Source organism: Leptidea sinapis, chromosome 12, assembly GCF_905404315.1.
Source record: "Leptidea sinapis chromosome 12, ilLepSina1.1, whole genome shotgun sequence".
In the NCBI taxonomy this organism is placed as follows: domain Eukaryota; kingdom Metazoa; phylum Arthropoda; class Insecta; order Lepidoptera; family Pieridae; genus Leptidea; species Leptidea sinapis.
In genome coordinates this window covers 9,327,125-9,351,417 of record NC_066276.1, presented here as the reverse complement: position 1 = coordinate 9,351,417, position 24,293 = coordinate 9,327,125, and the positions used below count along the sequence as shown (strand labels likewise).

General features: G+C 33.8%; 1 long non-coding RNA gene across 1 annotated transcript; it reads left to right on the top strand.

Annotated features, from left to right (window-relative positions):
* The first annotated feature begins 9,664 nt into the window (after positions 1-9,664).
* LOC126967270 (uncharacterized) lies at positions 9,665-12,486 on the top strand. The gene is made up of 2 exons (XR_007729951.1): positions 9,665-9,916; positions 10,420-12,486. It is a non-coding gene; the product is annotated as an uncharacterized LOC126967270 (long non-coding RNA).
* Positions 12,487-24,293: the final 11,807 nt, after the last annotated feature.

Sequence of the window (24,293 nt, the reverse complement as noted above, 5' to 3'; positions counted from 1 at the left end):
CGAACAATGAAAGCAATCTCGCTAAAATATCTTGCTTCTTGTTGAAGCTATCGTCAAATTAGAATGCGATTCACATGATAATTTAGACTGACATTTTGGAAGAGTTTTTTTTTTAATTATTCACAACGACGCATTTCTGAGATTCTGTAATCGATTTTGTTAAGCCAATTATGAATTTATTTTGTCTAGAAATAATTCATCACTAAGTTTTGTTATATGGTGTGAGTACTTACATCACATAACTATTCTACGCTCTCAGAAAGAACAATTTTGTAAAAATCTTGAAAAGATAGATACCTTTGACAATTAATTATTAAATTATGAAAACGGCTGCATGGGCTTAAACCCCTTGCCTGTCCTAATAATGGACGAAAAACCACAAAAAAAAAAATAACTAATGACGCAAACGTCAGAAAATTTTAGGAACCAACATCAACCTGTTACTTGTGTGTTACAGTGATGCGCACGCATCTTAAAATTTCACTCTCATCATTTTTTCATTACGCGCCTAAAGAAGTATAACTTCAATAATAACAAACAAGGACTTGGTATTTCACTGACAATTTAACCAATATTTTGTTTTTGATAACTACCTTTCATTACACTGTGTAGCGATACTATGAAACACACCAGTAATACAACTATTATTACCCTTTCCTACATTTTGAAAAGATAAAATTCAAAATATGGATTGTGTATATGCCTATCAAGAATTTAATATAAAAATATATAAATACTTCATGTAGCTGTAGGTATATGAAACATATTTATTTTTGTAGTGACAAAGTCGATTAATCAATTAATTAATTGACTTTGTCATCGTTTCTTTTCTAAACTATTTAATAACTTTTAAATGATATTTTTAACTTTCTCCACTAGCTACGACTCTTAATTTTATCTTATTTTACTCGTAATAAATCCTACAATAATCTATATAAAATTGTTTAATGTACAAGTTTTACCAGTGGCAGAACCTTTGCACAAGTTGCCGGCTAGATTATGGGTACCACAACCTTTTTCTGCCATGAAGCAGTAATGTATTTAAGCATTATTGTGTTTCGGTTTGAAGGGCGCCGTAGCTAGTGAAATTACGGGGCAAATGAGACTTTATATCTTATGTCTCAACGTGACGAGCGCAGTTGTAGTGCTGCTGAGTTTTTGGGTTTTACAATAATCCTGAGCGGTTCTGCATTGTAATGGGTAAATGATAATGTAGCGCGTATCAATAACTAACAGCTGAACGTCCTGCTCGTGTCGTCCCTTATTATCATTAAAAAAATCTGTTTTTCAATAAAAAAAAAACTCCGATTGAATTCAGTCGGAGCTATTGAAGTTTGAAGGGCACCGTAGCTAGTGAAATTACGAGGCAAACGAGACTACATCTTATGTCTCAAGGTGATTAGCGCAGTTGTAGTGCCGCTCAGAATGTTTGGGGATTTCAAGAATCCTGCATTGGAATGGGCAGGGCGTATGAACTACCATCAGCTGAACGTCCTGCTCGTCTCGTCCTTTATTGTCATTTAAAAAAAAATCAGTACCAATTTGGTTGTTCTCCTTTGTTTGTTTGTTTATATACTGTATCATATGATACAGTTTCGATTCTATATGTTTTAGGTATATCGGTTTAATAAATTGGCAAAGCACAGGTAATATCTTTTCCCTATAAGTAAGAACTATAGTACTCATAATATACCAATATTTTCTAAGTAAACAATGCTTACAACTACAAATCTGAGTTATTTTCTACAAAAACATTCATTCATCACAATAGCCGGGTTAGAATCTGCAGTGGAATCTATGTAGGTGCTGAAACGAAAATGAAAATAACTCCCGCGAGATAGAAGGATATATAGGCTTGGTGTGAGAGGTTGGCCAAAATATGCAGGTTGAAAATAGATGTAAAGCTGTGTCATATCGGTTCTTAAGCTGATTTTTGTATAAAATATTTATCGTATAAAAGAAAAACAAATATAAAGCAAATAAATCTATACTAATCTATACTTTTCTATACTAATATTATAAAGCTGCAGTGTTTGTTTGTTTGTTTGAACGCGCTAATCTCTGGTACTACTGGTCCGATTTGAATGATTCTTTCAGTGTCGGGTAGTCCATTTATCGAGGAAGGCTATAGTTTTTTTTTTTTTTTCAAAATTAGGGATCCGTAATAAAATTGCTATTTTGTAACACAAGGTGTAAAATCGAAAACTTATTTTTGCGTGCGCTGCAAAAACTATTGACAATAGAACAAAATGATGTACAGGCTATAATAGAGGCAATATTTTATTACTTATAAAACTATCGCGTGAATTATACTTTATATGGCAAAACAACGTTTGCCGGGTCAGCTATATAAGATATAAGGTCTTATAAGTCAATTCCCAAAAGGATCTGGAGTATAATTTATTATTAAAGCTTATTTGGAAAATAAGTGGCTCATTTGAGCCATTGTTACTATTAAAATATTTAAATAAAACACTTTTAAAGAATTAAAACTCATGTATTTGTAACGGCTTTACATTAGATGTTTGCGTAAAAGTTACATTTTTATTTTAGTTAACTCGACGTTTCAAGACCTTTTCAGAACTCGTTTTCAAGGGGACTCTTTCGGAATCTTTCTTTACGCAAACATCTAATGTAAAACCGTTACAATTACACGCGTTTTAATTCTTTAAAAGTGTTTTATTTAAATGTGTAACACTCATGTTAATCAAAAAAAATTCTATTAAAATATTTTAAAAAATTGTTGAAATAGGTTATAATGAGTTCTCAAGCAAAACTAATTAAACACCATAGTGCGGTTTTCACGGAATTTTCTTCCACGTACTACAAAGCTTTGGAATGAGCGATACGAGACGATACGACATGGGTACCTTTAAAAGAAGCGCGTACACCTTCCTTATAGCCCAGCAACGCTCCTGTGTTTCGTCTGGTGTTGCAAGAGAATGTGGGCGACGGTGATCACCAGATCACTCTCCTTTATACCGGATGCCAGCTAGATTATGGGTACCACAACGGCGCCTATTTCTGCCGTGAAGCAATAATGTGTGAGCATTACTGTGTTTCGGTCTAAAGGGCGCCGTAGCTGGTGAAATTACTGGGCAAATGAGACTTGACAACTTATGTCTCATGGTGATCTTATGTCTCATGTTTTACAATAATCATTGAGCGGTTCTGCATTGTAATGGGTAAATGATAATGTAGGGCGTATCAATTACCAACAGCTGAACGTCCTGTTCGTGTCGTCCCTTATTGTCATTAAAAAAATCTGCTTTTTCAATAAAAAAAAACTCCGATTGAATTCAGTCGAAGCTGTTGATATTTAAAATAAAAACATTATTTAAATTCTTGACCAAAGTCAATAAGCATTTTGTATTATTCAAATAAATTGTAAATATAGTTATTCATTGAATAAATTGTTAATGGATGGATAATGGATATCAAACACGATATACTTGATCGATGTAAATATTATATTAAGCCTGCTGTCGGTACCTGAAGTTGACGTATTGGAAAATTTGATCCTGAGAATAGATCTTTAGTACGTGTCCCCATTAGGATAAGTGTGAAAATGATATGATCAAACAATATAATAAATATTACTTTATGTGCTGTGTGTATTTACTCTTGCCGTGTTATAGTTTTGCGCTTGTGTATAAAATATTGTATACTAGCTGACCCAGCAAACGTTGTATTGCCATAAAAAGTAATAAGAAAAAAATCAAGAATCCTTCAACTAATAGGTAGCTAAAATTAAGCTTGTTTTTTATCTTCTGAGAAAGTTACAAAGATATAAAGATTCTAATTAGTTATTCATTTTAAACTATTCATTCAATTTGATTTCTGAACGACGCGGGACACAATTTAAGGAAAAACAAAATTGTTGTGTTTATTAAATTCCGAGCATTTTCATATTTATTCACTTTTTAAACTTAAAGTCTTTAAAAAAAAAATAAAAAAAATTAGCCAAAAAGGTCCAGCCGTTATCGAGTTTTACCGAGACTAACGAACAGCAATTCATTTTTATATATATAGAGTATATTATAGTATAAAAAAACAACTGTGCAATGCAATTGACACGTGAAATCTTCAAAAATTTTGTCGTCAAGATGGTCAGTTATTTTTTATGTGCATTGTGCATGAACCTCTAAACTGCATATGAAGTCCTGTTACATGTTGATAGGATGACACATAATTTCAACCGCTATGAAAGACATTACTATCATCGCTACCATATTAATGTTCTCCTGTTGTCTATGTAGTAATACGTCGTGCGCATGAAAGTCAGAATATATTAAAAATACTCGGGTCATACATAAGACAATCTTTTCTTCAAGTATGATCGCCTGGTATATCCCTGTATCTCTCTTTCTAGTCGTTCCCTCAGGTCTGAGGATCGTGGCCATCAACAAGACGTTCACTTGGAGTGAACTATTTGTTTCCATCGGCTTCTGTCCATCCGGCCCTGACAACGGAGCTAAAGCCCGGGCACCTGGAGTCTTTTACACTGTATAATGCTTCCTATCTTATTCTCTCGCCAGCTGAATCCCATACATTTACCTTTCTCTACAGTGTCTCTACCGTCCCGCTTTTTCGTTTCATCGATTTTCAAATCACAACGACTCTAAAGAAGTTTTAATTCTAAAAGTCGCTTCCCGGTGTCTGTCTGTGTATGCGAAAATCTTTAAAAATACGCAACAGTTTTTGATGCGGTTTCTTTAAATAGATAAAGTAATTCAAGAGGAAGGCTTACGTGTATAAGACATGCATAATATCGTAGAGAGGTTCTAATGTTGTGTTGTAAATGAAAACATTTTTCGCGCTTACATTGCAAATGCTGCCAAAAACTTGAGGTTTGAAAACTGATTCTAATTTGACAGAGGGTATCATCTTATCATCCATCAGGTGAATTTTACCTGATAAAAGTTTTTTTGTTGGTCGGATTTAACTTAATTTATTTTGATTAATTTACAATACTTATTTAACATAGCAAATGTAGAAGATATTTGTTATAATATTATAAAGTGTGAACTCGGCTTTACTATATTACGGAAGTCAAAACAAAGGAATGTTCGCTGGCTTGCGTCCCCAATACACCCTTATTTTACTCGCCACGGTTCGGATCGAACGAGAAAATGTTTATGGTGAAATACCTTTTAATATTGCGATCAAATTGAAGTATACCTGGACTAGCAAATAAATGTTTTTTCATATATTGTAAGGAGATACAGAGAGAAAGAGAACCTTTGATTATGTTAAGTCAAAGTTAAAAAAATCTTTATTCACTGTAAAACTTTATAAGTTACTAGCTGACCCAGCAAACGTTGTATTGCCGATATTAAAATCGCGATACAAAAGTAACTGATGATCGTAGATGGGTGAAAATTTGAAGATGTATGTATGTTTTAATGCTGACTCATAATCATACAAATTTAAAAAAAAAATGTCAAAAAAATTAAAAAAAAATCGTGTGGACCACCCTTAACATTTAGATGTTGTCCGATTCTTAGACCTATCCAATATGCACTCAAAATTTCATGAGAATCGATCAAGCCGTTTCAGAGGAGTTCAAAGTTTTACACCATGACACGAGAATTTTATATATTAGATTTAGTGCAAGTCAGGATGAAGTACAAAAGTTACAATAGCATTCAAATGAGTATAACAATATTCATTAACAAAATTTAGAATTCCAATTATCTTTATCATTCAAATAATCTTTCACATTATAATAGGTTAAGATGTTAATTTATTTTTTACGATACATTAATTTCTTTTTTATAATAAACATTTCATATGTAATAATTAGAAATTCAACGGCGAGTCAAAAAAAAAATATATATAAAAATATAAATATGATAATAAATTATTAGTTACTAAAATGTGGTCGCTAACTATGGGCCTTATGAGAAAGCTCATGGTCGCTTAAAGGGCTATGGAGAGGGCTTTATGCTCAGAGTTTCCCTGCGAGATCGAATCAGAAATATAGAGATCCGTAGGAGAACCAAAGTTACCGATATAGCCCAAATGATTGCGAAACTGAAGTGGCAGTGGGCAGGGCACATAGTTCGACGGACAGATGGCCGTTGGGGCATTAAGGTCCTCAAATGGCGACCACGTACCGGAAGACGCATTGTTGGTCCCGTGATGGATCGACGATCTGGTTAAGATCCCCGGAATACGTTGGATGAGGGCAGCGCAGGACTGATCGTCGAGGAAATCTTTGGGGAGGCCTTTGTCCAGCAATGGACGTCTTCCGGCTGATGATGATGATGATGACATTACTTATTTCAGTTTCAGCGTTCTGATGTCTGTTCAATGTTAATTTAATTTTAAGTGGTCCTAAATTAAACCTACAATTTGTATATCAAATTTACCAAAATTGAATGACTAAATTTATTATTTTTAATACCCAAATCCTAAGCATGACACGATGTTCAGAATAAATTACTTACCTTGATAACAACCTTATATGTACGCGAATATACATATAAATACGTACCTACAATAGTGATTGCATCGAAACACTTAAACTCGGTAAATGTGAGAATGGTTCGTTCTCACAGGAATGGATGCCAATGCACCTGGTGCCTTTCTCTGCGTTTAACCATTCAACAATACCATACACTGTATTACACTTTAGACTACTTGCAATTGATAATAGCTAAGACATGTTTTCCCGAAGTGCTTCTGGACTTTATGAATTAATTACGTGAAATAATTATTGAAATTAGGGACTTCTAATAATATATATAGTTAACGATTCTGAATACAATACGCGTAGACTCTCTGACCGTTATTACGTAATCAACCACCAACTGTTTCTGCAAACTGTAATCTGCATGGTCTGTATGAGTTTATTTCTCGTTCAAATTCAATTTCTTCATATTCATTTTTTAATGAAATAAGAGACGAGACGGGCAGGACGTTCAGCTGATGGTAATTTATATGCCATGCCCATTACAATGCAGTGCCGCTCAGGATTTTTGAAAAACCCAAAAATTCTTAGCGGCACCACAGTTGCGCTCGTCACATTGAGATGATAGATGTTAAGTCTCATTTGCCCAGTAAATTCACTAGCTACGGCGCCCTTCAGACAGAAACACAGTAATGTTAACACATTACTGCTTCACGGCAGAAATAGGCGCCGTTGCGGTACCCATAATCTAGCCGGCATCCTGTCCAAAGGAGCCACTGGTAAAAACTTAACTTGTAATTTATAAATTGATTACAATACATTCACTAATATATAACACAACAAAAACCGTAGTTCGTTTATATGTCTAGATAGACTATGACAGCTATGAAAACGTAAGAACTATGAAGGAAAAAAAAAATAGACTTGAGAACTAACCTCTATTTAGAGCAATTCACGCACACTAGCAGAGTGTCATACAAATCGCGAGTGTAAGACGTAGCTTGTCACGCACACTAAACTAATATTTCTGGTCTTTTTTTAACGGTTTTCGAACAGTAACAGACTCTATCTAGACGTATAAATTATCTTAGACATTTTTGTCTAAGATAATTTCAATTCATGTTCAAAGAAAACAATATGAATGCTTCTTTTATATTCATTAACATAAGTGCATATTAATAAAGAAATACGGTTGTTATTATGTCATATCTTATTATACATAAATTACGTGACACGTTTTTTACACGTTTTGTCCGCGATGGACTCCTAAACTAATGAACGGATTTTAATGGGGATTACTTCATGGAGTGCAGTTTGGTCCAACTTGAGAGATAGGATATTTTTATTTCGATTTGGGACCCATAATTATTTTTATTTTCTATATTTGTTTTGTATGAAAATATATGTTAATATGGTTTGACAGTACCGCTGTGAAACAATTTCATTATAACAACAGGGAGTATTTTTTAAGAAATAATTCTTGATGTTTTGAATTATTATTGGCAAATTCCTATAAAACAGTATTTTTTTATTATCTACAGAACTACGTCTGTCGGGTCAGTTAGTATATTATAATTATGATTTGAATATTTTGATCATCATTGACTAAGTTAGGAATTACTTTGTTTGGATACATAATAATGACAAACTTGTATTAAAACAAGGGCCATTTTTATCTACGAATGATTTTTAATGGCCAATATTTCATATCTTGTGTTATTTTGCTCATAATTTCAAACTATTCGGAGGGAGGTAGTTACTAATTACTTAGCTTGATTCATTATTTAAATAATTTGTTTGTGCATATTTAACGACTTTACAATGCATATAAATCTTTTTCAAATTAAAATTCAAATATTTTTACTTATCGAAAGTCAAAAACTACCACCCATGCCGAAACGAATGCCTCAGACCTGAGAAGAACGGGCCCGACAAACTCAGCGGTCTTTTTTTTTCATTGAAAAAATATGTTTCCAAAGTAATATTATGCAATTAAACTTATTATGTAATAGCCTGAGGGCGGTCACTCCATTCCCAATCTGTGGTATCATTAAGAAAGTCATTTATGTTATGTCTGTTCCTGGTTCCTTTCACATGCAATTGGAAGTCAAGGAGTATACATATCTTAAGTATTTTGCTGTAAACATTAATTTCTTATAATAGACCGTACGCGTACAAGGGTCACTACAATACCTTCTAACTCTTACCTTAATAAATTAAAGGCCTCATTATTTTAAGCACGTTCTCCGTAATCGCTGAAAAGATCTTTTGTTTGAGCGAAACACTTAGGGGAAAGTCAATCGCGCCCGTTAAGCTTTGAACGTTCGCAAATTAATGAGTCGGGCACACATAGTGTTATGTTTCAGCTTCTGGTAAAAATTCATTCATTTTTAGTGCCCTGTTGTTGTTATTTCGAAAGAATAAATCCATACACAGGCACTCTATTGAATGAAAACAATCATATAGCAACTCTAGTCATGAAAATGATTTTAATGTGTTTTGCAAGTACGTATTGATATGTATCAGGAATGATAAACATTACCGTATCCAATATTGTTGGACATGTAAAGGACGGGCACCTATTTCTGCTGTGAAGCAGTAATGTGTAAGCATTACTGTCTTTCGGTCTGAAGGGCTCTGTAGCTAGTGAAATTTAAATCATATGTCTCAAGGTGTCAAGCGCAGTTGTAGTGCCGCTCAGAATTTTTGTGGTTTTTCAAGAATCCTGAGCGGTACTGCATTGTGATGGGCAGGGTGTATTACTTACCATCAGCTGAATGTCCTGCTCGTCTCGTTCCAAATAAGAATATGAAAAAATTTAATTTGAACGAGAATTATACATATTCAGACCATGCAGATTACAGTTTGCAGAAACAGTTGGTGGTTGATTACGTAATAACGGTCAGAGTCTACGCGTATTGTATTCAGAATCGTTAACATAACAATACAAACGTGCATCGTGAGAAAGTCCTGACTTATCGTCCCTCTTGTAGAGTCGTATGATTATCGCATATACAATTTCGGTTACGATAACTTATATTCCCACCGAGCGGGAATTCACCCTACTACACAGGTAATTCCGATACGCAAGACGTTCAAGGGGTCGAAATCAATGCAACAAAGAAAATTGGAGCCTTGTGTGCGTTTGCGCAAGAGCCCACGTGCGCCTGGGCTCCCACGGTGTGAAGGGAAGGGAATTCGGGAATTATATATAAGGGTGTGGGGATTGGTAGATCGTCACTTCCGAAATCCCGTTCACAGTGAACAGACACGGGGACCCACACCGGGTCCCCCGGCCTGCAATAAATAGAAATTTAAAGTGCTAATTAATAACAACAAGTCAACAAAGTACTCATTACTAGTTTGTCAATTAAAAGTTGGAAGCACAGGGGAAGTTAATCAATGTTTTAGTAGCAGTAAAAGCAATTTCGTTTCGTGAAAAACATCTTCGCAAGTCGAGTTCGAGATTGTTTCAAGGAACAGTTTGTCGAATATTTATTGGTGAGTAAAGTTTATCACTTTCTACTTGTTCTTTGTCATAGTTCCAAAACAATATTCTCATGTTTAGGTACTTGCTGGTGTTATAAAAGTTTCCCCGAGGGTACTTAAATATTATATCTGTGTTCTTAAGATCATATTTTTAACAGACTTCAAAAAGGAGGAGGTTCACAATTCCATCAGTATTTTTTTATGTGTGTACACCGATTACTCTGAGATTTAAGATCCGATTTATGGAACTCTTCTTTAGTTCAATGCGGAATAGATGCCATTTGGTCCCGTAAAAATTTAACATAGTTTGACCCAGTAGTTTTCATTTTATGTACATTTTTTATGAAAATTTTTGTCTACGTGGATGATGTAATTATTTTTAGTGTACAGCTTTTTTAGGAGTTTTCATTTAGGTTGATAGATTGTAAAAACATTTATAAAGTATTATAATTCTAATGTTTCCGATATCATTTTTGTTCTAAATAAATATTCATATTGACTTTCTTTTGTTACAGATATACAAAATGATTATGAAATCAGTAAAAAAGGTAGCTGTCTTAAGAGTCAACAGTCTCCCGAGCCAACAGCAAATTTTATTGTGGAGGTGAAATCATATTTAATTTCTTAAGCTTTTTAATAATATCCAAAGATAGTATAGGTTCAATTAGTACTAGGGTTTGTATTTTCTTAGACTTAGGTTTTCGAATGTAAAACAGTGTTGATTTATAACTCGCAAATATTCAAAGTAGTTATGTTCATGCATATTATTTCAACAGCCAACTTTACACAAATAGGTGTAAAGCAAGTTTTCTGAATAAAATTGCCTTAATGTACGGTCTTGTTAAAGTTTTTGAGCTAAACTTTCTCGTTTTGTTTTAACCTGTTACGCTTGCTCTCTGTTAAATTGTTTCTGGTTACTGTTAAAGATATTGTTAATTGTTTTGTTATTGTAAACCTAAAGTGGGAAATTGTTGAGTTTCTTCTGTTTTTGTTTGAAACAAGTTAATGTTACCGCGATCTTGTTTTTGTTTCTGTTTATGTTTCACATTGGATCTGCACCTTAATTTTGTTCATTGTTACGATACCATCAGCCATACTGTTAAGTTTTCAATTTCTGTTTTAATTTTTTGTGATTTGGTGTTGCAAAATTTGAATTTATGTTAAATCAGTTACGGTTTTTGTTTTGTTGCTGTAACCCACCGGAGGGAGCTGTTGAATTTTTTCTGTTTATGTTTGAACCACGTTAATGTTATCCCAGTTTTGTTTTCGTATCTGTTAATCTAACGTTTTCGATCTGTTTCCTTTGATTTATTACTGTTACCATTAAAACAGTATTTATTACTATAATTTTTTGATTTGAGTTCATGTAAGTTTTTAATAGTTTATCAGCTGAATTACCAAGATTTACTGTTAATGAAATACCTTTTATGATGTTTTAGTTTTACTATCGTCATAGTTAACTGTTTGAACGATAATAATTACCTCAGTTACCGTTTTTTTGTTTGACTAAGATGCCGACATTCTTAAGTTTGAAGTCCAGTTGATCTGGCATTATTTTGCCTTATATTGAGATGTTGATCATCATAATATTATTAATTAAGTTTTTATTAATATTTATATTGGTAAATAAAATACTACACACCTTAAATGCATCGTGTAAGCTCAGAATTCAGTTTGTATTGTTTTGTTGATTAGTCAATATTTGTTGTTTATTGTTTCAATTGTTTCTGTTGATTTGTTCATTGTTCCAGAGTTGAATTTTTGTTTTGTTTTGAGTGATAATTGTTGATGTTATAAAATTGATTGTTATTCGTCACATAGTGCCTTAAATCCTTAAGTGCCTCAACACTCACTCATTGTTATCGCCTTCTTTTGTGGTTATAACAAACCTCAAAAAAATGCTATTATCGTAATTGTAAACGAGCATTATTACATTTACGATAATATTTATCGTTTGCCTAATGACTGTTTTTGCATTAACAATAATAATAATTGCCATAGATTGAAATTTAAACACACGCTGTGTGATAATTCGATAAAATTATCGAGATTATACAGCTATAATTAAATTGTTCACACAAGCGCTGCGTTTTAAGCTGTATAGTAATTAACAGTAATGTTGCAGAATTCACCAGAAATAAAGTTCATTAAAACAGTTTATTCCGCGCGAAAATTGTCATTAGGCCCCCATTGTTTCATAGTTGTCAATCGCTCACTTTTGTTATAAATTTCGTTACCGCGTTGTCCAGTTGTAAGTGTTGAATTATTGTTAAGTTTAAATGTTGTTAAGTTAAAATTAAATTTATTATTAGTTGTTTAACTGTTAAAGGAATGGCTGTGTTTGTTAGTTTTACGTTAAGTTTTCGTTTTAACTGTTTGTTTGTTTAGCCGTCATTAGGGCCACCAAATCGACCGTATTTAGCGAAGAATGTATGCTAAATGAGTAACAATTGTAAATAAGTAATCTAAGTAAATTGCCTTTAAGTTAAAACTTAAGCTTTTGATAAAATTAACAAGTATTTATTTAGAGAAGTACGGAAGTGTGTGTGTGACTGTGTGAAATAAATATAATAATGAAGAAATGTTGTTTTACTTCAATTAAACTTCTACCCAAAGTGGCGTTTAGATTGAATAAAAAGTTAATCTGGTCGGAAGCGTTTGGATCGGTTCCAACTGTTGGGCGCCTAACGTCCACTAACAAATGAGATCGTCATCTCGCAAGAACTCTAACCCGAATATATATTACTTGAATTTTTAAATAACGTTTATACATGAAAGTACTTATATTAATTTGAGAAGCTACTTGTAGAAGTAAAGATTGTAAAAGTATGTACAATTTCTTATTATTCAAAGTGATAACCCTCACTTTTGGGATTAATTACAAAAATTTAAATTGAAAACAAAATAACAAATTGTTTAGATTTGAAAGAGCAACATCTCAATTCAAAACCCTAACATGCAAATATTGAGGTTCAGCGGGTAAAGTAGATCCTGTAGATGAAGCTACAACCTGAGAGTTGAACAAGACTTTATGAACAAGATTTATCAACAATACGTCACTCGAACTGTTAGCTCTCGCACGGAACGCGAAGAGGTCGCGGCTTCGAGTCCCGCATCGTTAATAAATTTTGTTTTTAAATTTAATATGTGAAAACTGCTTATATGTATACATATAACTTACGCTTTGAGAATTCAAAACGTCCTATTATGTAGGTATCTATAGAATAATACATCACATGAGTAAATAAGTACGCGAATATTAAGTCAGTTAGCGATCACAGTACATTCGAAGTGTCCGTGTGTGACCTCAGGTAGCATTTTAGAATTTAAGAGAAAAAGTTCCGTAAAATAAAAATAAAAGTTATTCAACTTATCTCCCTATGTTAATACATATTTGTAATCTTTATTGTAGCTGTAAGCTGAGTTTATATTATAACAAAGTTGTATATGTGGTAAGTATGCCAGTGGGTGGCTCCTTTGCACAAGATGCTGGCTAGATTTTTTCTGCTGTGAAGTAGAAATGTGTAAGCATTGTTGTGTTTTGGTCACCGTAGCTAGTGAAATTGCTGAGCAAATGAGACTTAACATCTTATGTCTCAAGGTGACGAGCGCAATTGTAGTACCGCTCAGAATATTTGTCATTTTCAAGAATCCTGAGCGGCACTGCATTATAATGTGCAGGGCGTATGAACTACCATCACCTGAACATCCTGCTCGTCTCGTCCCTTCTTTTCATAAAAAATGTATTAGTCAAACAAATAATCTTTATTGAAGTATTTAAAAAAAACCTTGGACCACTTAATGAAATTTTTGTGAAAACCACCGATTTAGCAAGTTTCAAATGAAAGCAAGATAGGCAAAACTAATAATTATATGCTCGACAAGTTTTGAGCGTTGATAAAAGTAGCAACTTAAAGTAGTTTCATTTGATATGTGAAGCTTAAAAACATTGCATTTCGTACCAAAACACAGATTCCGTGTAATGAAGATAGTTTTCGGAATGGAAAACAAGAAGTTGGCGTCATGCAATCTCTCCGCTAAGACTCTTCTTAATTGCTTAACTTTAACCAGTGCTTCTTCCTGTCCTGTGCAACTTTGTGCATACTTCAGTCAACAACAACGCCAACTGACGTTTAATAAAGGTTATATCGCGAGCTTTCGTGCTTGTTTTTGCATCTTTACCGCAGAGTTATAAATAATTTAATCTGGCGGATCGAACCGCACGGAAACATTATTATAGGATATCGTTTAAATAATGAACACAGTTATTATGTTATTTGGGTAGTAGTTATTGGTACCTACCTAGTTAGTAAGTTACCTACTGACTGCTGCGTCGTATCATAGTTTCTTGCGCCGCTTCTTCTCTCTCAGAGCGCCATTTGTTTCCGAAGCGGTAGTAGTATCTAGTAGTTATTAGAAATGACATCAAAAAGAATTCTAAAGGAATCAATTTTGAGAAAATAAATGCCTTTTTATGCCTTTTAATAAATTATTTGCGAAATAATACTGGTGATTTCCTGTAGTCCTAACAGGTAACAATATCAACATTATTTTTTTTGTACTCTTGATGTATTTCTCAGTTTGGCCAATAATTTCAAACAATTTTTGATATACAATTTCAATCATATTCTGTGGAATATGTGTATTTGTGTGAGTACCTACTCGTATTTTAATAGCTAGTGAAACTAAGAAACAAGGAATTCATTGTATTAAACGTGCAGTCATTGATACATTGACAAATAACGGCTCCGATCTTGTAAAAAACGGAGATAGCTGAAATCTACTACGTTTTAAGCAACTGAGGGCCTACCATCAACTTTTAATAAGTGATGCGAATCCGATGCAGTTCAGTTTAGGTACCCAAACTGAATCACTAAAATTCGTGCCATGAAGTGCCTTTTACTGAATGGTGTTTGGATCGCTTATGAAGAATGAACGAAATAAAATTGCTTTTCAAAACCTAAAATGATATGATTTTAGCGGTTTTTTTAGGTAGAAAATACTAAAAATACATTTTAAAATTGCGCAATTGCGTCAAATTATAAACCATTAAGCCCTTTTCAATAATTTCATTAGAGTCGTGGTACGAAATAGCAAAGCAGTTCATTTTACGTTGTCAATTGAATGGCAATAAGAGTCCATGGTAGGCCCGCTGTTCGCTTTCAAACTTAGCTGGAATATACTTCGTCGCTAATCGCCATACTGTTATAAGTACTATTTCAAAGTTATGTCAAATCACTGCACGTTTCATAATAAACTAAATTTAAATTTTTATCTCTTTGGTATTTTATTTCACAGGTTTTATTTATATATTTTTAAAAATTTATTTAGCCAAAGTTTGGAAGTATCTAAGTACAGTAAGGTTTAATACGTAAGTATTCATCCTACTCTGAAGTTGTAATTCTGTATTATCTTAGTAATGTTGTATAATAATAATAATAATAATATAGCCTTTATTCAGATCCTTCCTAACATAGAGAACTAACAATACTCAAACATAAAACATTAGAAACAAAATAACTTATTCTAGTATTTGTATTTTTTTTATTTTTTGTGAATCTGTTTGCCAATCGGCAAAGGCCTCCTCCAACCGTTTCCATTCGTGTCTTTCTTGAGCCACTCTGTTCCAAGTTACTCCTGCCACTTCCCTGATATCGTCCTCCCATCTTTTCTGGGGTCTACCTCTTTTCCTTTTCCCTTCCCTGGGATACCATCTTGTCACTTTCTTACTCCATTTGTCATGCCCTCTTACCATGTGCCCAGCCCATCTCCATTTGAGTCTTCTAATTTTGGATTTGACGTCAATGACTTTTGTTTTACTTCTGATGACGCGGTTTTTTAGTCTGTCTGATCTTTTCACGTTCAGAATACTTCTCTCCATAGCATATTGGCAAGTTGCGATAGTAATGTTGTAGAGAAAATTTATTTTTGACATTTTAGTTACCTTCGTTTATAGTGCATGCATGTTCAAAGTCGGTATCTTTTTAAATTTTATTATGATTATGACTTATGAAGTAATAATTATATACGATTCTAATTAAAATGTACGCAAGTTAAATAAAATATCAAAAGAATGCCTTCTATGAGAACCAAGTCATTACTTGGATTCTATTTTAAGAAAAGATACGCCTTTCTTCATTACATTTTGAAATAAGGCTCTTTAAGCATTTTCAATTAAGTAAGCCATTACGATCCTCAGATACGAAGCTAACCCGTTCCTTAAAATTTATTTTGATTTACAATGAAAATGTAAATCTTGTTCTGCAAGTTAAGACTTATACAGATAATAAATCACTAATCAATATTAATGAAGGAGGGATGTTTAATTTTGAAATTCACTCCGTGCTAAGGGAAAGTTTTACTCTTAGATTAAAGGTTGGTCTCCGCCGATCTCCAACTAGATACCCCAGGCGTAGCCGCATGGTGCGACATCTAATTATTATTAATTAATATTGGATTACATAATGCTCATGTCGTCGAACTTACTCAACGATCTCTTTAATTGTGAGCAGCAGCAATTTACAAACAAAGGCCAGAAATTAACACATAACAGCCCCAGATTTGTGAATGTTGGATCGACTGTCGCGCCATTTTCTTTGCTAAAAATTCCAACCATATGGAACATACTTCCACATTTTCATCTTAGCCGGAAGACGTCTGCTAATGGACAAATGCCTCTCCCATCGCCATGACAATCATTCTGCGCTGCCCTCATCCAACCTATTCCGGCGAACTTGGCCAGATCGTCGGTACGTGGTCGCCATTCGAGGACTTTAATGCCGCAACGGCCATCTACGAAGTAAAAAGCTGAACCCGGGTGATGCTAAGTAGGCGGATATACGTCTTAATTTTTACCCAAGGGCTCATTAAAATTTTTGATTAGCATGAACTGAGGGTTATAGAATTGACCTTATCATAGCCCTGTTCCATACCCCAATGATCACCACTCATAGAGGATCTCTCACACCGTATTCAAAGAAAATTATAGCTTATAAAGTATCTTAACAATAACTTTATATTAAATTAAAAACATATTATTCACGTATACCAGTGTATTATTTTTTTGATAAAGATGATAGTCCACAAATAAACACAAAGTCATCGAATAAAAAACAATATTGAATAAGGCGTCTGTAGTTATTGAATTACCGTGTTTTTTCTTGTCTCAGAAAATATAACTCCAAATAAAATAGTAATCTAAGTGAGTGAACGAAGTTACCGGAAATATCATTGAATGAAATGCGACAAGCTACATGTTTTCGTCAATCTTGTAATATTCAGAAGAATCTACATTTTCTGCATTTGTAGTGTAAGGTTTAACCTTATCAGGTTCTACTGTCAAATCGTTACGAAGAAGGCACACTAAATTACAACAATGCATACTTCTCTGGAGCTGTTTCCCAGCTCTTTCTTGTACCGTTACTAGTCTTCTCTGGTTTGCCTGTACTCGACTTATTTTCTTCTTCACACAGTTGATATAATAATCAATTTGGTTCTGGAAATTATCTAGAGGCAAATAAAACATCACTTCAGTCAGGATCGTTAGCAAGAGAACGGCGTAGAGAGCCGTCAAAACAAGAGCAAAGTAATATAATTTGGGATCGGCGCTCGAGATGAATGGGCACTCCTCGCCTAGTGTAAGACAACTCCAGAAATATGAGGGTGATAAAACACTGTCTTCCATTCGATTCATGGCGGATAATGAATTAAAAACGGAAAATTTATTTTAAGTTTTTGACACTTTTTCATGACAGAGCGCCAAAGTTTGCTCATCCAGCTGTCTGGGTAGGATAATTTTACTGTAAATCAAATCCGGCCAGACTTTTAAAGCATAGATAATTTGTACAAAGAGGATGTTATGTTAGTTTATGATTTATATAATATTAATTAATACATAATTTCATGTGTTTGTTAGTACCTAATGTAAAAATAGACTTTAACTAAATGCATATATTATAAATGTTTACGCGAATGACGACCCCTATAGCCCAGTGGTTAGTGACCCTGCCCACTGAGCTAGAGGTCCCGGATTCGAATCCCGGTAGGTGCAATCATTATATGATGAATATGAATGTTTGTTTCCGAGTCATGGAAGTTTACTTGCATTTATGTATGTTTGAATATATATATTGTATTAAATATATCGTTGTCTTGCACCCATAGTACAGGCTATGCCTAGTTTGGCGCAAGATAATTTGTGTAATACTGTGTCAATATTATTATAATAATTAAGTAGTGTAGCAGAAAACCAATTTAAAAATGTTTTATCTGTCTGTCAGTTTGTAGCAAGTAACCTCCAAAATGGCTGAACTAATCTTTACAGGACCTTCACTGGAAAATATTATCAGAAATAATAATCTACTAAATTTAAAACAATACTAAAGTTCACATTGCCGCATTAACGAAATCATCCTGATATACTTCAGCTTACGGGATTACTTTTAAATACAACTGATAGGACTTAGATTATCGATTGGTCACCGCTGCGCTTCCACTGGATACTGATACTAAGAATAACAGCTTTTATTACGATACAACTATTAGATGCCTATGTGCATCTTGATACTCAATGGCTTCTTTAAAATTTTGTAAGTTTTAGCGCTTCGTGTTATTTTACAATAAAATTAATAAAATATTAAATACATACTGATATGTGATCCCAGTGTCTTTCTTATTTGTTGTAGTATTATTTTTACTTAGTTTTACTATTAACAAAATTTAACAGAACATGTGGCACATCAACCTCAAACATTGTTCGAGACGACGATTACCAGTGGGAGGCTCCTTTACACAGGATGCCGGCTAGATTATGGGTACAACAACGGCGCCTATATCTGCCGCGAAGCAGTGTGTAAGCATTACTGTATTCCGGTCTGAAGGGCGCCGTAGCTAGTGTAATTACTGGGCAAATGAGACTTAACATCTTATGTCTCAAGGAGACGAGCGCATTTGTAGTGCCACTCAGAATATTTGGGGTTTTTCAAGAATCCTCAGCGGCACTACATTGTAATGGGCAGGGCGTTTTAATTACCATCAGCTGAACGTCCTGCTCGTTTCGTCCCTTATTTTCATTAAAAAAAAGAGACTGGCTCGAGTACGCCCTCTTGGGCGTAGGATTAGTTGTCGCACTTTGCGACTACGCCTGCGTATCTAGTTGGAGCGTAGCGGAAACCAAACCTTAATCTGAGTGATATTATATTAAATTTGTTATTATTTTCGTACGTATTTTGACAACATCATTGTCGGTGAAGATTTTGTTGGATAACTTATACGTAAAACTCATAAAAATCTTTTACAAATATTTACAGCTGATTTGAATGAAAATTTACAGAGATTTATATTATGACCAAAAAAATATGTTGTTTCATAGCAATCAGTTTACAAACAATAGGTACACGTAAAATAATACTCCAAAATCTACACAGGAAGAGTCGAGGGCGCCCGTTTGTAGAAAAGATATAAGATTTTATGAAACGTTTGTCAAGTACGATAGTGTATGAATGGTACAATTGTGAAGAAATATATTGCAATTTGTAGTTTAATCAGGCAAAAGTATCAATTTGCGACGACAACAGTGCAAGTGGAAAATGCACAATACTATAAAATTGTCTATTGCATCACTTGACCTATCTTATATCTCACATTTGCGAGTCATATCTTACTGTTGTGCGATTTTTTATTTGATCATATTTTAAACTATATATATAAAACTGAATTGCTGTTCGTTAGTCTCGCTAAAACTAGAGAACCGCTAGACCGATTTGGCTAATTTTGGTCTTGAATTATTTGTGGAAGTCCAGAGGAGGTTTAAAAGGTGAATAAATAGGAAAATGCTGCTAAATTAAATAAAAACAAGAAATTTGTTTTTCCTTTGATGTGTCCATATATAATTTCTATGAGAGAATTTATTGACGCACTGTTTGATAGTTCTGCTGTGAAACAATTTCATTACGACAGCAGGGTGCATATTTTACGAAGTAATTCTTGATGTTATGATATATTTATTATTGACAAATTTAAATAAAAACATTATTTTATTTATTATATACAGAACAACGTCTGTCGGGTCAGCTAGTTTACAAATAAAATTTTATAACGCGTTCCGTGCGAGCGCTCTTCCAACTGAGCTAACCATTCGAGTGACGTATCGATGATAAAATCTTGTATGCTTTGTTCAACTCTTACATCCTGAGCACGGAACGCAAAGAGGCCGTGGGTTCGAGTCCCGCATCGTTCATAAAATTTTGTTTTCAAATTTTATTTGCGAATTAATCCTAGAAGTCAGGGTTATCACTTTAAAAACATAACAAATTGTTTAGATTTGCAAGAGCGACATCTGAAGTGCAATTTCCTAATATCCAAATATTGGGGTTGAGCAGGTTATCAACTGTAAATGAGATCCTGTAAATGAAGCAACAACCTGAGAGTTGAACAAAGCATTCAAGACATTATGACGATTTGTCACTCGAACTGTTGGCTCAGTTGGAAGAGCATTCGGACGGATTTAATTTACCAACGATATCTTTGTATTATATTCGTTTATTTAGTAAAATTGTTAAATAAAAGTTTGTTTAATAGTTTTCTTATTACTGTTTTTGTAATAGAAGAAAGGTTATGGTGAAAATAAGTGAAAACTCTTTGATATAGATTTGCAGTTATGCATCATAAATAGATAGAGTAGGTAGAAAATAAATTTATATACATACGCAGGGTTCCGTTTCATCGTATAAGATAAAATTACGCTGTAGTTTTTTTAGTTCTTTTGTTTATTTATTTATTAAGATAGTTACACCAACAACACATCATTATGCAATTAAAATTTTAGCAAGTACACAAGGGATAGTACAACATGACAGGTGTAAACAACATTTACAATAGTGTGAAAAAGAACTAATATAGGTAAAAACGCCCCCTTAAACAGAATTATGAGCTCTTATAACGATATAACTGCAAAAATGGTAATATTTTTCATATGACTAATATCAATAAACTTAAAACCGACTGCATTACAACATTAAGATCTTAGTTATGTAAGTTAAATATATGAAGTAAATTGTTGAATAGTTATAAATCTCTTTTTTTTAAAGTAGAAATGTATTTAAGTCATTTAATATCATCATTTTTGTTTAACTCTTCATTTCTTTAATTTTATTATGTTTAATTGTTCAACGTTGTTATTCTTTTCGCACTATTTTTTGGAAGAAATACTTTTTGGTATACTAAGCGGTCGTCTTGGAACCCGTGTTGGTTTTCTTTATTTGTTTCTACAGCAGTAATACACACTTTCAAAATTTCAACTGTCAAACTATTGCGGTTTGTTAAGCCTGCCTTCAGACTTACGCACGAACAGCGTCAGTAGTACCTAATAGGGTTACCCTAAAGATTAAGGTCTTAGGTCTCCGCTGCGCTCCAACTAGATACTGCAGGCGTAGTCGTAAAGTGCGGCAACTAATACTACGCCCAAGTATTACTCGAGCCAGTCTCGATCAATGTGACGTGCCACATGTTCTGTTAAACTTTCCAATAGTTTAAACTAAATTATCAACAAAAATCTACCTGTTTACACCTAGCATTTTTTATGTTGTGGCTGACTGAGAGCTGGCAACCATATTTTTTTCAATTCTTTACATAATTTCCTTTAAAATGATGTACAATTTATTAAAAATAGCATATAGGTGCAAATTACTTACATCAGAAAATGAATTGTACTAAAATTATTACAGGAACTTGCGGCCAATTTTTTATAGGCAACCTATCACTCATACATTGCATACTCCTTAAACGTTCATTTAAAATTAGTTTTATTAAAAAACATGTATCTGCAGAATCAAGCAGTGGAATCTTAAGTTAGTTACACATAGCTACATATATTCTGACTATTTCCATTCATGTATCCTAACTCCTGGCGTTCAAAGATGAAAAAAAAAAATAACAATAAAAAACGACTCCAAAAACACTCTTTCAAAACAATTGATATAATATGCACTAAAAAGTATAAAAATATTTACGTATTTTTATACAATCTAATAAATTAATCTTATTCTAGTTAAGAATATTGTCATTTTTGCAATCGTTGTCCTTCCGCCGCGAGCCGCTCTCGCCTCTCGCCTCCTCATAACTCAAGCACATCTCACCTATAACTATGTATGCAGTATGTTTACCAAATTTAAGACTTTGATGGTTTTCTCATGGATGCCATCGTCAGATCTGGACCAAATTACAATGGGAGCACACGTGAAGCACCAGCTTTTAAATAAAAAGAATTATCAAATTCGACTCACCCAGTCGAAAGTTTTGAGGTAACAAACATAAAAAAATACCTACGAATTGAGAACCTCCTCGTTTGTTGAAGTCGGTTGATAAAAAGTCACGGCTCAGTGAACGCAGTCTTAGATTATATTTTGTGCTATGGCGTGTCTCTGCATTCTTTCCGTAGAATAAGTTTTTTAAATCGCCTGCCACACAGAAATCCTAGCCAAGTAAGATCAGTTCAAAAAGCTGCAGTATTCAATATTTTCGATACTGCCTTGAGCAGTATTTGTGTAAGTTTTGTTGATATTTCATACCGAACTTTTGTATTCAAAAGTTAAACCATTGCGACGCGACAAACGACGGGCCAACAGAGAGTAGCAGAATCACTGCGACAATATTTTTAAAGTTGATATCAAGAATTTCATTTCAGTAATGTATTCTGATATGGCCCAGTGGCTAGCGCCCATGCCTACTGAGCTAGAGGTACCGGGTACGAATCCCTTTAGGTGCAAACATTTATATGAACAATATTGATGTGTGTTTCCGAGTCATTAATATTTATATGTAGTTACTTGCTGACCCGGCAAACGTTGTATTGCCATATATAAATATTTTTCTATTATGTTTTTGTTGGTATAGTCTGTTTTTCTATTTTCTTATTTATTTTGCTGTTTCAAAATAATTCAAAACACAGCCAACTCATGTGGCTGGATATATACGTTGTATTGCCATATATGTATAAATATTTTTGTATTATTATTTTTTTCTGTTTTCTTATTTATTTTGCTGTTTAAAAATAGATAGATAGATATATTTAAATTACTGTAAAATATGCTTTTTGTAAGAAACATGTCTAAGGCGTGATTATTTATAATTTTAACTTTAATAGCAACAGTTCATAGTACTGGATAGGATAAAAAAAATAAACAATATTTATATTAATATTGTTCAACTTTAAGACGTGGCTGTTTTTTGCATAACTGGGTGGTATAATAAAAAAATAGGAGATTCATTCGTCGTCGATTCTTAGACCTACTCGATATGTACACAAAATTTTGTCACATGACCCACTGAACTAGCGTCATTAGGTTTTGCTGGAATTACGATGACTGAAATGAAAACACTTCGCACTACTGAATGCCCTCCATTACTTATTCAGCTACCTACTGGAAGCGACATACGCAAATTCAAACAAATAAAATACATCCAGAACTGTGTTGTCTCAATAGAAAAATACAAACCGAAGAATAAAACAGGCACGCAATGCTTTCGATGTCAGGATTTTGGTCACGCTTCTAAGAATTGTAATAGACCTCCAAGATGTGTAAAATGCCCTTTAGCTCATCCAACTTGGGAATGTCCAAAAACCAACAGAGATGATCCAGCTCACTGCTGTAATTGTAAGCAAAGCCACCCAGCAAATTACTCACAATGCCCGGCGAGGCTAAAATATCTGGACCGAACTCAAACTCAGAGAGAAAAGATACGTTCGTCAATCGTTAAAACTGCTGATACACCGTTAATAAAATGTTCACAAACAACACCATCATGGGCGCAAATTACTGGAAAACAAAAGGCACAACGCGTGGAAACCCATACCGTCTTCACCGAAGTAAATCATGGTCCTATGGATTCACCTCAACAGAATTCCAAGCAAACCTCTTCCGTCTTACACCAAATTGAGCGACAAAAATCCAGTCGAAAATCTACCATCATGGGACAAAATCACGATGAAGCTACAGGCGAAATATTAGATATACTAAATACACTCAAGGATATCAAGAATGAATTTTCCGGTTGCAAAACTTTTATGGAAAAAGTTATTTTGTTTTTGAAGCACCTTGGCCATTATGTCTGACAAGAATTCCTGTCTTCAACTATTATATTGAAACGCTGACGGTGTCCATAAAAAACAGCAAGAACTCGCGGACCTAGCAGTAAGTGTGTTAAATGTTGATATAATAGCTCTCTGCGAAACACGATTGACTAACCGCTTAAAATTAAACATACCGGGGTTCTATTGCTATCGGCAAGATAAACATTGTAGTGGAACTGGACAGGGTGTCGCAATATTAGTTAGATCTGACATCCCACATAGTACATTGCCAATTAAAACTACTACAAATCTTGAAGCAGT